The following is a 14,620-nucleotide window of genomic DNA, read 5'->3' as shown; positions in this document are numbered from 1 at the left end:
ACATCGGTAGCAATAAGGTTACAATAAGGTTTTAAATTTCATTTCGTTGTTGTATGAACTTTTATTTTTATTATAAAAGAAAGACATCTGTAACAACTATGTAACAACCTTTTTAAATCTATGTTATCTAAGTTTATTCCATTTTCTGACAATTTCTAGGGCTTTACCTAACACTAGTTACATTTGTAACATATATACCATAAACAATCATCTTGAAAAATATACCCTTTACGACAAAGAAAGCGAATAAAAAAACCATGATGAATATTAAAAGCTTAATCAGGACTCACTTACTTCTAACAAGGAATTTAAAAATACTTATTATAAGAAATAGATGCCTATCCTAAAATGAGTTTTAAAATACTTATTATGAAAAATAGATGCCTAATGAGGATTTTATAAACAACGAATTACGAGAAGAAAATAGCTCTTAATAACCCCTAACAAGAAAACTGAAAGGCCTAATTAGGACAATTAAATCTTAATATAACTTGCAAACTTGCAATTAGGAGAAATTAGCCTTAAAAGCACATTACGAATTTTCTACTAAGGGCCATATGAACTACTTAGGATTTGTTTTAAAATTGTAATTAGTAGTTATAATTAACAATTTTTCAATCCTAATTAGATCTTTATAAACTTAATAAACTTAACTCATTATTAGGAAAAAATGGCTTACTTTAAAAGATAATACACCAATTAGTAGTTTGTTACTCTTATGTGTAAAGTCCTCATGACGGACAATATACTCTTCATTAGTATTCATATCAAAACAGTGTATTTAACAGCAGGTACACAGTTTTTATCATTATAATTATGTTTTCAGTCCAAACTTGGCTTTTAAAACTTCAATTTAAGAATTCCAAAGTCCTTGTAGGGTTCATAATTCTCGTTATTTAACTTTTAAAAGTGATAATAAGACTTACAAAGTCCTAATTATGTTTCTTTATCTCCTTTTAAACTTTTTTTTCTTTTTAAACTTTCAATTAGGAGTGACAAATTCCTAATTAGGTTTACTTTTACTTATTGTTAAGGGTCAAATGTCCCTTTTCAGGCTTTTTAAACTCTAAACTGAGCAACAGAACACTTTCATGGGGATCTGTTTTTTACTTGGAAATGACTACCAATTAACCAGAAAATGATGCAGCCAAAGAAACATGTATATCACATTTATTTACAAATTTGCCGATTTGTTCCGTGAAAGTTACAATTTTCGGTTATATAAAAAATTTACAAATTCGTGTTTTGTTTCTGCTTGCATCTCATTATTACATTATTATCTTCTTTTTTAGTCTCTTTAAAATACTATGTACGTAAATAAAAAATATTGTCTTAAGTGTAATGCATTGACACTTTTTTTATGTTTTTACTTTGATATTGAAGTGAAATGGTATCATTCAGACAATTAATACATTTTTCGATTTGTGTGACAATACTCGATATTGAGTATTGTTTGGTTTTATTAACCTGTCAATTACATACTGATTACACGGTCGATGCACACAGTATATTAATCTTCGGTAGATGTTCGGTAAGTTCCGTGAGATGTACGCTGTATGATGGAATTTAATTTAATTTGTATCTCTAAACTAAGTGTACTCAGCGTTATAGCGCAATAGGGTAAATCACGAGTTTATAATCTAAGTGCCACACGTGTTTTAAGTTCGAGGCCGCGTTGGTCCATGTTTTTTTCTTATTAATATTTTCAACATTATTGAATCTATATTTGATTATTTTATGTTGTTCGTTTTATATTATGTTTTACTTTATTTTGTTATGTATATACTCTTTTTAAATAAGATGTTTTTTAAGAATTCATGTTTAAAATTAAAACGGATTAAAATCAATAGATGTCTTTTCAATGCCGTAAAACACACTACAAATCTGTTCCATTTAAATATACTTAAATAAAGAAAGAGTACTAAAACAATGGCAACAGTAAGGATCGAACCACAGACCTCTCAATTATCAGGCATTCTCTTTACCGACTGTCCTATTGTGAATTAACGAAAACCTTCACATTCAGCTGGCGTGACTTTCAATCCATGACTAATATACTCCACATTAATTCTCGTAAACTACACGGACCAAACCGAAGTGGAATCGAATATTTAAATGAACCCTTTAATGTATTCATAATTGACAGGTCAATAAAATCAGACTAAATCTGTTATTTTGTACCACTAGAAAAATCGTTTTCTTATTTCAAATAGGCCTTCATACACAGTTTACATCTGAATGAATTGTGTTCTGGTAATAAGATGGACGCTCATATACTGATATCCAAATACACGATATATTATTACCTTTTCAAGCCAATGTCATCAAATATTTCAAAGAAATTATTATTATTTAAACACCAGAATTCATTGCATTTAAGAAAAAGTCTGGTTTTGACCTATCAGGCTCAGTTACAAAGCGAACAAAATACGCTATGATATCGTCATTGGGAACACGCTCATTGATTGGCTGAAACGTGTAGAAAAACTGCTCGTCCTTTTGGATATTGGTGTGCGTTTCAGCAACAAAGTCCGTAATGAATTCATCTTTTGAAAGGAATTTGTCTCCATTCAAGTCCATCACTTCGCACCACTTCATTGAAAACACAAAACCATTTCAATTAAAGCAGTTCTGTTAGATTCGTATCTTTGTTTCATCAGGGATACAAAGTCTACTATGGATAGCTCTTTCCTGTTTGTGAAGTAAAATACTTCCCATAGTGTATCCATTTTATTCATTATCGTCTTCAATTGTTCCTCACCCAGAAAATCACGAGCTTTATAATACTCCCTGTGAGAAAAAATGAGAACAATAATTAACAAGACGAAGCCCAGACATACCGCCGTCAAGGCACTTAACCGGACACCGAAACAAAATGTGTAAAGATATATATATATATATATATATATATATATATATATATATATATATATATATATATATATATATATATACAGTGTAACTTCTGAAAACCGAACACCCATGGGACTTATCAAAAAGTTCGGATTTCAGAGGTTTCCGGAATTCAGAGGTTTATGATAATGTGGACAAGACTTGAATTTCTATCAGTCTGTAGAAATGTTCAGTCTGTAGAAATGTTGTTAATTGCATAAACGTACATATTGTCCGATGCTACTTAATTAATTATTACATCAAATGCAATACAATCCCTAAAGACGTTTGATGCATACATCCCAATTAATTGTCATTTAATCCGCTTATTAACACTTCAAATTAACTGACCGTCGTAAATTACTTTACGCATCACTTCAAACATACTATTTCACAGTTTGTGATTTTAACGCGTGTCAAATTACACGATCACCGCTAATTAGTAAACAATCGACAGGGAGATAAAATCTTCCTGCAGGGCAAACATTCTCGATTTACAATGTATTTCACACCTTTGGATATTTCCGGTTTTTGGAGGTAAAATTGCATTGATTTGACTCTAATTTTACGAAAATATCGTCCGGAATTCAGAATTTAGAAGTTCCGGAATTCAGAAGTATTATATTAATAGAAAATAGAAGGGGAAAAATCGGGACCGAAAAAAATGTTCGGTTTTTAGAAGTTTCCGGATTTCAGAAGTTCCGGAATTCGGAAGTTACACTGTATATATAAAACAAAAAACACAGTCCATGAGTTAACTTATTTAATTATTTGCCAACCGGTTTCTCTTATGATCATCAGGGCAAATGTGACGTCGTCGCATAGTAACGACGACGTTTTTGTGTACACATATGTACGCATAATCTAAAAATAGTAACGTCATTATATAGTATTAAGTTTTGGATTAAAAACATCAATAAAATAGCGTTCTCTAGATAACCTAGCTGAAACGTTTTTACTGTGAAATTTATAAAATGGGAAAATACAAAATTTCGGGTCTTTTTTAGAGCATTTATCTAAATGCTCACTTAAAGGTAATTGTCTGGTTGATGGGTCTCTTATCTGCTGAGCATGAACAGTTTTTCTGTTTCTGAGTTTGTCACCTGTTTGGCCTATGTAAAATTCTTTGCAGCCGTTGCAAACTAAAACATATAAAACATTTTCAACAGTACAGTCCATATTTTCTTTTATATGAAATATTTTATCCTGAAGTTTTAAAGAATATCCTTCTATTAAATAATCACAGAGGCCACACCTCTGTTCGTTGCATTTTTTAACACAGGGCATTATATTGTTTTCTTTAAATTCTGAACTTATTAAAATGCTTTTTAAATTTGGTAATTGTCTTTTGCATTTTATTATGTTGGTGTTGCTTATTATCTTTTTCATTTTTTCATCATGTTTCAGAATTTCCATGTTTGTTTTAATTATGCCAAACAATTCTCTGTTTTTTCGGGTTACATGTTGAAATATATGGAAGAATTTTGTTTTTTGGTTGCTCCTTAACTTGAAGTAAGGTGGTTCGGGGAATCTCCAAAGCTTTTTTAATACCAGTTTTTATAAGTTGAATTGGAAATTTTCTTTTAATTAGAGTGATGGCGAGTTCCTTAAGTCTAATCTTAAGTATTTCCTTATCAGATACAATTGCACATATTCTCCTTGCTAGCGAAAACGGGATATTTGTTTTAATGTGTTTTGGATGACACGATTTAAAATTTAGATATTGTTTAGAATCAGTACTTTTAAAATATACATCAGTGACTATATATGTTCCTTTCTTAATAACCATTACATCTAAAAACGGAAGTCTGTCTGTACTTTGTTGTTTCTTAAATTGTATATCTTTATGAAGTGAATTAAGTATTTTTTCAAAATATAATAAATCAATTAGAGATCTTTGCCAAAATATAAAACAATCATCCAAAAAATCTTTTCCAGTTACATTGAATATAATTAGCAAAATCTTCACCTTTCTGTTTGTTAATTTCTGAATACAATGTTTCTTCTAAATAACCTAGTACAAGTGTTGCATATGTTGGAGCAACCTTTGTCCCCATGGCTGTACCTTTTACCTGACTATAATATTGATTATTAAATGAAAAAATATTATTTTGTAAAATTATTTCAATGCCATTTAATATAAAGCTCTTATCAAAACGATGTGTAATTAATTCTGGGTACTTATTTAACCAAAATGAAATGGCTTCTAAACCTAGTTTATGGGTATATTTGTGTACAAACTTACTATGTCAAATGAAATTAAGTTTGTACTTTCTTCAACTTTCTTTGGTATGTTATTCAGAAAATCAATATCATCTCTCAAGTTACTTTTAACTTTTCCCACAAAAGGTTTTAATAAATTATCTAGAAATGAACTTAAATGGCTAGTTTCACATTGAGGACCAGCAACTATAGGTCTAAATGTTAAGTCTTCCGGATTAAGTATTTCAATATATTCAGAGGCTTTTGATTTGCATATTTCTGGAATAATCTTACTTTTATGAATTTTCGGAAGTCCGTAAAATGTACTTGGTTTTGTTTCAAAATTTAACAGAAAGTCAATCTCATTTGTTGTTAATTTGGCATTTTTGCTGATTAACTCTTTTATTTTTAAAAAAGTTCCCTTTTTATTAAAATCAGTTATAGATTTGTAGTAAGATTCTTCTTTTAACATTTCTAGAATTTTTCTTTTATAAAAGTCTACATTCATAATTACAATACCACCACCCTTATCTGCTTCTTTAATAATTATTGTGTTATCTTCTGCAAGTGATTTAAGAGCTTTACGCTGGTTTAAAGTAATGTTATGTTTAATGTTTTTTTCTTCATTTAAAACACTTGAACACCAAGTATTAGTTGTTGATATATATGTATCTAATTTTCCATTACGACCACTAGGTGGATTGAAATATGTTTTATTCCTGGCCAAAGAAACATCTTTATTCTCAGTTTCATCAAAATATTCAAGCAATCGTATTTTACGAAATAAATTCTGAAATATCATTATTAAGTTCTCTAGGATTATTTTTTTCTGGTGTTGGTGTAAATTTTAGACCCATCAACAATACACTTTTTTCATATTCTGAAAGTTTTTCTATTTGAAAGATTATATATTATTGTAAATTTTGGATACGTTTCAACTAGGTTACCTTTTTCTACATTTCGCATGTCCAGTTGTGGTCGGCCTCCAAAAAAGAACAAAAATCCTCTGGCCTGACCACATCATCTTGTGAAAGTTTGGAATTGTTTGACTTGTTTCGCCATGCTTTTTGCTGTTGTTGATTATAATTGTTTCGTTGTTGATGAAAATTCATTCTTCTGTTTTGTTGTTGACCAAAACTTCTTTGGTTTTGTTGTTGACCAAAAATGTTTTGTTGTTGACCAAAACTTCTTTGGTTTTGTTGTTGACCAAAACTTCTTCTGTTTTGTTGTTGACCAAAACTTCTTTTGTTTTGTTGCATTTCATTACTGTTTAATTTTGTAATAAATTCTTGCACAAGTTCTTTTAAATTCTCCGAATTTCTTTGATTACTATTTCTTGATTTGCTACGCGCTCTCCCGTTAAACGGTCTTCTTTTTACTGCCTCTGCGTATGACATAGGTCTTTCCCTTTTTATTTCACTTATTCTACTTTCTTTCTTGAAAAATGGATTAATATTTTCGAATGTTTTTCTAAACTCTTCTTCATAACCCGTTAACCATTTTTCATTATTTTTCCATCTTTTTAATGATATCTCTTCATTTCTCAGTATATTCTGCTTCCACATATTAAGCAGACATTCTGCTGTTTTTCCCGAACATTTTGACATGATTATGTCCTCCATTTCTTTATCAATCCTTCTATATGTTTCAATGCAGGAAGCCTCGCGTAACCTCATCATTTCGATTTCTAATTTAAAGTCATGAATCACGGCTCTTTCTCTTAACATCCTCTGTTCATCTTTTTCATTATTGAACTCACTTTTCTGTATATATATATACAAAAAATGAAAACAAGTACCGGAAAAAAGTCACATATAAATAAAACAAAAAACACAGTCCATGAGTTAACTTATTTAATTATTTGCCAACCGGTTTCTCTTATGATCATCAGGGCAAATGTGACGTCGTCGCATAGTAACGACGACGTTTTTGTGTACACATGTGTACGCATAATCTAAAAATAGTAACGTCATTATATAGTATTAAGTTTTGGATTAAAAACAACAATAAAATAGCGTTCTCTAGATAACCTAGCTGAAACGTTTTTACTGTGAAATTTATAAAATGGGAAAATACAAAATTTCGGGTCTTTTTTAGAGCATTTATCTAAATGCTCACTTAAAGGTAATTGTCTGGTTGATGGGTCTCTTATCTGCTGAGCATGAACAGTTTTTCTGTTTCTGAGTTTGTCACCTGTTTGGCCTATGTAAAATTCTTTGCAGCCGTTGCAAACTAAAACATATAAAAACATTTTCAACAGTACAGTCCATATTTTCTTTTATATGAAATATTTTATCCTGAAGTTTTAAAGAATATCCTTCTATTAAATAATCACAGAGGCCACACCTCTGTTCGTTGCATTTTTTAACACAGGGCATTATATTGTTTTCTTTAAATTCTGAACTTATTAAAATGCTTTTTAAATTTGGTAATTGTCTTTTGCATTTTATAATGTTGGTGTTGCTTATTATCTTTTTCATTTTTTCATCATGTTTCAGAATTTCAATGTTTGTTTTAATTATGCCAAACAATTCTTTGTTCTTCGGGTTACATGTCGAAATATATGGAAGAATTTTGTTTTTTTGGTTGCTCATTAACTTGAAGTAAGGTGGTTCGGGGAATCTCCAAAGCTTTTTTAATACCAGTTTTTAGAGTTGAATTGGAAATTTTCTTTTAATTAGAGTGATGGCGAGTTCCTTAAGTCTAATCTTAAGTATTTCCTTATCAGATACAATTGCACATATTCTCCTTGCTAGCGAAAACGGGATATTTGTTTTAATGTGTTTTGGATGACACGATTTAAAATTTAGATATTGTTTAGAATCAGTACTTTTAAAATATACATCAGTGACTATATATGTTCCTTTCTTAATAACCATTACATCTAAAAACGGAAGTCTGTCTGTACTTTGTTGTTTCTTAAATTGTATATCTTTATGAAGTGAATTAAGTATTTTTTCAAAATATAATAAATCAATTAGAGATCTTTGCCAAAATATAAAACAATCATCCAAAAATCTTTTCCAGTTACATTGAATATAATTAGCAAAATCTTCACCTTTCTGTTTGTTAATTTCTGAATACAATGTTTCTTCTAAATAACCTAGTACAAGTGTTGCATATGTTGGAGCAACCTTTGTCCCCATGGCTGTACCTTTTACCTGACTATAATATTGATTATTAAATGAAAAAATATTATTTTGTAAAATTATTTCAAGGCCATTTAATATAAAGCTCTTATCAAAACGATGTGTAATTAATTCTGGGTACTTATTTAACCAAAATGAAATGGCTTCTAAACCTAGTTTATGGGGTATATTTGATGTTTTTAATCCAAAACTTAATACTATATAATGACGTTACTATTTTTAGATTATGCGTACACATGTGTACACAAAAACGTCGTCGTTACTATGCGACGACGTCACATTTGCCCTGATGATCATAAGAGAAACCGGTTGGCAAATAATTAAATAAGTTAACTCATGGACTGTGTTTTTTGTTTTATATATATATATATATATATATATATATAGTTAAAACTCTATTTCAGATTGTTATTACTGACGCATATAGATTTTTGTTACTGTTTAGTCGGAGATATATTATGATTAGATCAATCACATAAACCTAAAATTATTATCTACATTAATTAAGTAATTAAGTGTAAAAAGATAAAATATATATGCTAACTAGTATTCTGACGCATTAATATGACGTTTACATGAATTAATATGACGTTGTCGACATGAAGTAGAAAGTAATTCCAATGTATGCATTATTTCATGCTTTATAAATCTATGAATGAAACCAACAGTTTGGTCTATGTGATTATCAACGCTAGATCAATATGTAAACGGTATAAAGATCATTCTGATATTCTTTTAAAGAGAATTTAGAATATTTTTTTTCACTTACTCATATGCTTTAGGGTCATCCATTGAAAGTATTCAATCGTGAGTAAAATCATTAAATATGAAACCATTTTTCCCATTTCTCAATAAGGTAATCGTTCGCCTGAATAAAATGAATTAATTGCATTTTATAATCATTAGTAAAAACGTCAATCGAATGCAACATCAACATGATAGAAAACCCACCGGTTGTTTGCTAACTTCATCCTGTCAATTCAACAATTAAGAAATGATTGTTTAATTTACTGTTTTGTTTGGTTTAGTAACACCATAACTTTGAATGTCATATGACAACTGTCAGGTTTTACTAGATGAAGAAGACTTCATGTGTCTATCAAAGGAACAAAACCGCCAAACTTTCGTTAAAAGGCTTGGTAGGTTCACAACATAAAGAAGTCAATTGTTCCTTGCGGGAACCGTATTAAATGAAGTGAAGGGCAAGTGTTATAAGTCATAAACTTGTTACGCACAAATGCAAATTATCTAAAACTGAATCTTTAACTTATTTGACAAATGTTTGATCTCACTTATGTCTTTGTATGAATTCCCTTTTTGAAAATTCGAAATACATTTACAATGCCAGTTTTAACTTATTTGCTGAGCCTGTTTGTAAGAATTCCTTCCTGTTGCTTTATCAGTTACTATTCTTACAACACTGTTTAAAAGTGAACAACCAGTATGAAAAACAATTCTTTAAAGCATCTGTAATGCGGCTCATTAGGTTGTTAAATACGTTTCCAAGTTTTCATACAGACATATAGTTGGTGTCACCGATCTCACATTTAAGTAATCTTGAATCACAAGTATTTACTCAATAAATGAAATCTTTTCAACGGTAGATAACTTATACATAAATCCATAAAATCTTTTTTTTCTTCTGGATTATGGTTTTCTTTTTATTGTTGATAAAACGATACAGAAAAACATGAAATTTCATATATTATTTCTGTTACAATTTTTCAGTTGAATAAAGGAACTTTCAATTCTTACAGATATAGCTCTTTTAAAAGAATAATAGGACACATGTTTATAGAAGATCAGACAAAATACAATCTGCTTTATATTTCTTGAAATTTGCACATTGACTCAGATTAAAGCTACATAAAAAAACCCAGAAAAAATAAGGTATTATTCACCTTCATTGAAAGTCAAATTCAGCGGTAGATAACTCAAAAACAAAAATTGTTACCCCAATCATTTCCTTTAAAATCTTTCTGTTATAATATTCTATCAATATGTCAAGTGTTAAGGATAAAAAACACTTAATTTTGTCTTTATGTCTATATGAAAGCGTCTGCAAGGTATATAATTATTTGTTTCTATTTACCTTACTTGATTCTTGTTCGACAGCAACAACGCAAGCTTCAAAAAGAAATATCAAAATGAAGCATTAACTAAAATACTCAAGCATCTTTTACATATTCAGACACGCCCAATTAAATTGTAGTGATACGTCTCCTATCAGAATTAAGACTGGAGTGCACTTGTAAAATTGGAAACCATTTTAAGAATACAGTGCTGTTTTACTACCGTTTAATCGTTTTTAAAGCATGTTTTCTAACATATTCCTGACATAATCCATCGAAAACATTTTTTATTTCGCAACCTATATCTCCCCAATCCCAATAAGACCATATTTCTGAATTGATTAATACATGTATTTCATCGAATCCTGAAATGTTAAGCGTCGTTGGATCATTTTTTATCTCGTTACCGAAGCAAGTACTGTTGAAGAAAAATCGTTGATAGTAAAAAATAAGTTAAGGAAGAGTAATCGTTTATACAACTTATACATATCAGGTCAAAATATTCAAAGTCTCCGTTAAATGGCAAATTAAACTATAACGACAACAAGCATTTATTTAGATATGATTACAATAACTAACCTTTCAAACACAAAGCAAACAACAACGTATCCGTCCAAAATATCATCTTTTGCATTAATTTTTGTTCTTTGCTAATATTTGTTAAGAAATATAGTTGCCCGTTATATATACTGATCGAGCAAGGTTTACTACAACAAATCAAGTTGAAAGTCCCGTGGTATATGCAAAATGTGGTATAAAATATCATTTTCATTGCACAAGATTTAAAAACAATAATAATAGTATTGGCTATTCTTTTGTCTGTTTGTCGACATAGACAATTAGTCATATTGCGCCAAAAGGACTAAACAGAGTTGCAATGTGGCTAAAAGTAAATTAAAGTCATCTTTCAAGTTCTATGTGCTTCTTTTATCAAACGAGCAAGATCGATATATACGAAAATAGCAAATAGAATAATGTATACTTTGATATCTCATTCTCCTGCCTTTATATTTTCAAATAAACATTATTTGGCGTGATATCACAGGTTATGTGCACATGTGGCGTTAAGCAAACAGAGAAACCCATTTACTTCAATAAGATTTGTAAATTCAGTAGTCTTTGTCTTTGTCTTTATTGTGTTTTGTTACAATTTCATATTTTATCGCAATGTCTTTCTTGTGCAAATGAAACAGATGTTTAAAGGATATTTTAAGGAAAACAACATTATGGTGTAATATTTTATATGCAACATGCTGTGCAGCAATGCCAACTTTTTCATTTAAAACAAAACTTAATTTACTTAAGTTACTTTGACATTGAAATATCTGGACACGTATGTGTCATATTTTCTTCACAAGAAAGGAAAAATCTAAACAACGTTTAAGGCAGCTAGGTTGTGTTTAATGAACTCGTCATTTAACCTGACATAAGCTTTTACCACTCACGATCTTAGAATAATATTGTACGGTCATCCGCATCAATAGTTCTTGATAAGCTCTTTACGGGTTCATTAGAAGGCGATTACATTAGATTACATAACCATATCTAAGATGTAATATTTGATCATTTAACCGGTATCACTTTTCAACTCTATAACAGCTGTATTGACGGTCAAGCTAATAATTCTTTTTACGTTACTTCAAAAGCCATTTTAAAGAAAGTGTAGACATATGTTTGATTAAACAAAACCTAATTTTAATATACATGTATCTGCAGCTATTTAAACATATAAGTGCAATAACAAAAATATCAAATGACCTACAAGTCAACAAAGACATACATGTATATAGATGTACATCGAAACGAACAAAAACATGTTGAGCAATATGCATGAGTATATCATTATGTTTAAAAGTCTTAATACCATATTTAAATACTAATAGTTCTACAAGTTATATAGTGAGGGCGAAAAAAAACTATACTATATCACCATATTTAAAGATAGAATATATTCTTTTCAGTCGAAACACGTCACTCATTCGCCTTGTAAAGTTTATTGTGTGCATATTGATGCCAAAGAATAAACTGTATAAAACCATTTTATGTACCATATGCGTTTCATATATTCATTCATGTGATGAAGCAATCTAGCTAGTTTACGAATGGTCGGTTGGTTTACGCATGCGTCCACTCCTGTCTGAAATAATGTACAAATGGGCACTTGCGATTAACTCTAGCAGTAAAGCTAAAAAGTGGCTACATGACTTTAACAGAGTCGATGTGACTTACAATCCATTGTTCAAATAACAAACAAAATTTAAATGTTTAAATACAAACGAACAGCTGCATCAACTGCATGAAGAACTAAGCATACAGATGTAACAATAATAACATATTAAGGCATACTCGGTGTCATTGCATAAAATTAATTCAGTTTTCGTTTCAGCTCCGTTAATTCTATTATACAAAAGGTAGTAATTTTAAATAAGATTGTAATATTGTTTTCCTTTCTTAAAAAGAATAAAAGATGCTTAAATGTAGATTATGTATCATACCTTTATGACTAAAGAGAGCTTAGTCAACACAATGAACACTTCCTTACAAATAGAACTTTAATATATAAGAATGAAAGAAATCCATCCAATTTTACTCTTGCAAACTACTTTTCTTGCAATGTGATGAACAGACCCAATCTAAGCGAGTCTGTCATTTTCAGTTTTAAACTTTGTTTTTCATTGCTCTCTCCCTTTTCACAGAAATTTTTTCTAAATAAATATAGATGGATGTTGTAGATCATGATGATATTGATGTTGTTTCTCTTTGGATATTGCATTATACATTCGTCAAGAACCATTTCAGTTGAAATAATATTTCTAGACATAAACACATGTAAATACAATCAGACAGCTGGAAAATAACTTTTGTAAATAGTGTAATGGAAACTAACATCGATACTTACTACGTTTATAAATTATGCAACCGTTAGAATTATAAACTTTTCACCAGCGTAAAACATTAAACGACGTCTCATTTGAAAACTAATACACAACGTTAAGCTCGAATTGATCACTCGTGTTACATATTAGTTCGGTGACATTTACAGTATAACATGCTTAAGGGGTGTTTAACCTATCAGCGTTTTTGTTGTTGATTTTTTTTTATTATTTCAACTCTGTATTATCTTTGTCATATAATACATGACACATACAGGATCATGTGGTCCTCTATTACCAAGTGGCTTCAAATCTTTGTCCCTCACCGCTGTATGTTTGAATTGGATTGTTTCATGTGATGAAGCAATCTAGCTTTCTAGCTTGTTTACGGAAGGTCAGTTGCTTTACTCATGTGCCCACTGTTGTCGAATGGGGCACCTACGATTTCCTCCATCAGACTGAAAATTGGCCATTTGACCTTAACAGAGTCGGTTTGACTTACAATCCAAAAAATCTAATGACAAACAAAATCAAAATACAACTGAACAGCTGTATTAACTGCTTGAGGATATATGCATACAGATGTAACAATAATAACATATATAGAGGATATTGAAAGAGTGTAGTTTAATACTAAATTTATAGCATAATATTGTTTTATTCAACGAGTTCAATAAATTTAGTAATGAATCTACACGAATAAAATATTTTCTTTATCACATATATGAAAAAAGAACAGTAAACTATTAAAATGAGTAAATTTTCATTAACGCGCCTTTAGTGTAACGCTAACATTTCCGCGCATTAACGCTATGTTTATATATAGCGCAAATGGCGTCATGTCAAAGTGTTATTTCACTGGTGTAATATCGTTTTTATTAAATTATTACATTCCTCCTGTGCCGCGGTTTATGCGATAATAAGGCATACTCTGTGTCAATCTTATCAAATTCAGCTTTTCTGTTCAGCTCTGTTAACTCTATTATACGTAAAATAGTAATTTTAAATATCATTCTAACATTGTTTTTCATTCTTAAAGGAGTATAATTTAATGATCGAATGTAAATCATACCTTTATGACAAAAGAGAGCTTAGTCAACAAAATGAACACTTCTTAAAAATAAAAAAAACATTTCTTCTCTGTGAGTTTTGAAATAAACATTCGTCAAGAACCATTTAAGTTTGAAATAATTTTTCTTGACATGACAATACAATCAAACAGCTGAAAAATAACTTTTTGTAAGTAGATAAGTAGAAACAAACATCAATACTAATTACGTGAAGAAAGGGAGGGAATAGAATGCGGCTGTTAAAATAATAAAGTGTTCAAGATAAGAATATAATCAGCGGAAAACAATAAACGATACATCATTTGAAAACCCATAATACTTTATTTTCATTTATAAAGCAATAAAAATGTAGATGATTTATT

This window comes from Ruditapes philippinarum, unplaced genomic scaffold (assembly GCF_026571515.1).
Source record: "Ruditapes philippinarum isolate M1 unplaced genomic scaffold, ASM2657151v2 ctg299_1_1_1_1, whole genome shotgun sequence".
NCBI classification, from domain to species: Eukaryota; Metazoa; Mollusca; class Bivalvia; order Venerida; family Veneridae; genus Ruditapes; species Ruditapes philippinarum.
The sequence above is the reverse complement of the archived record's forward strand: the minus strand, read 5'-3'. Positions refer to the sequence as shown.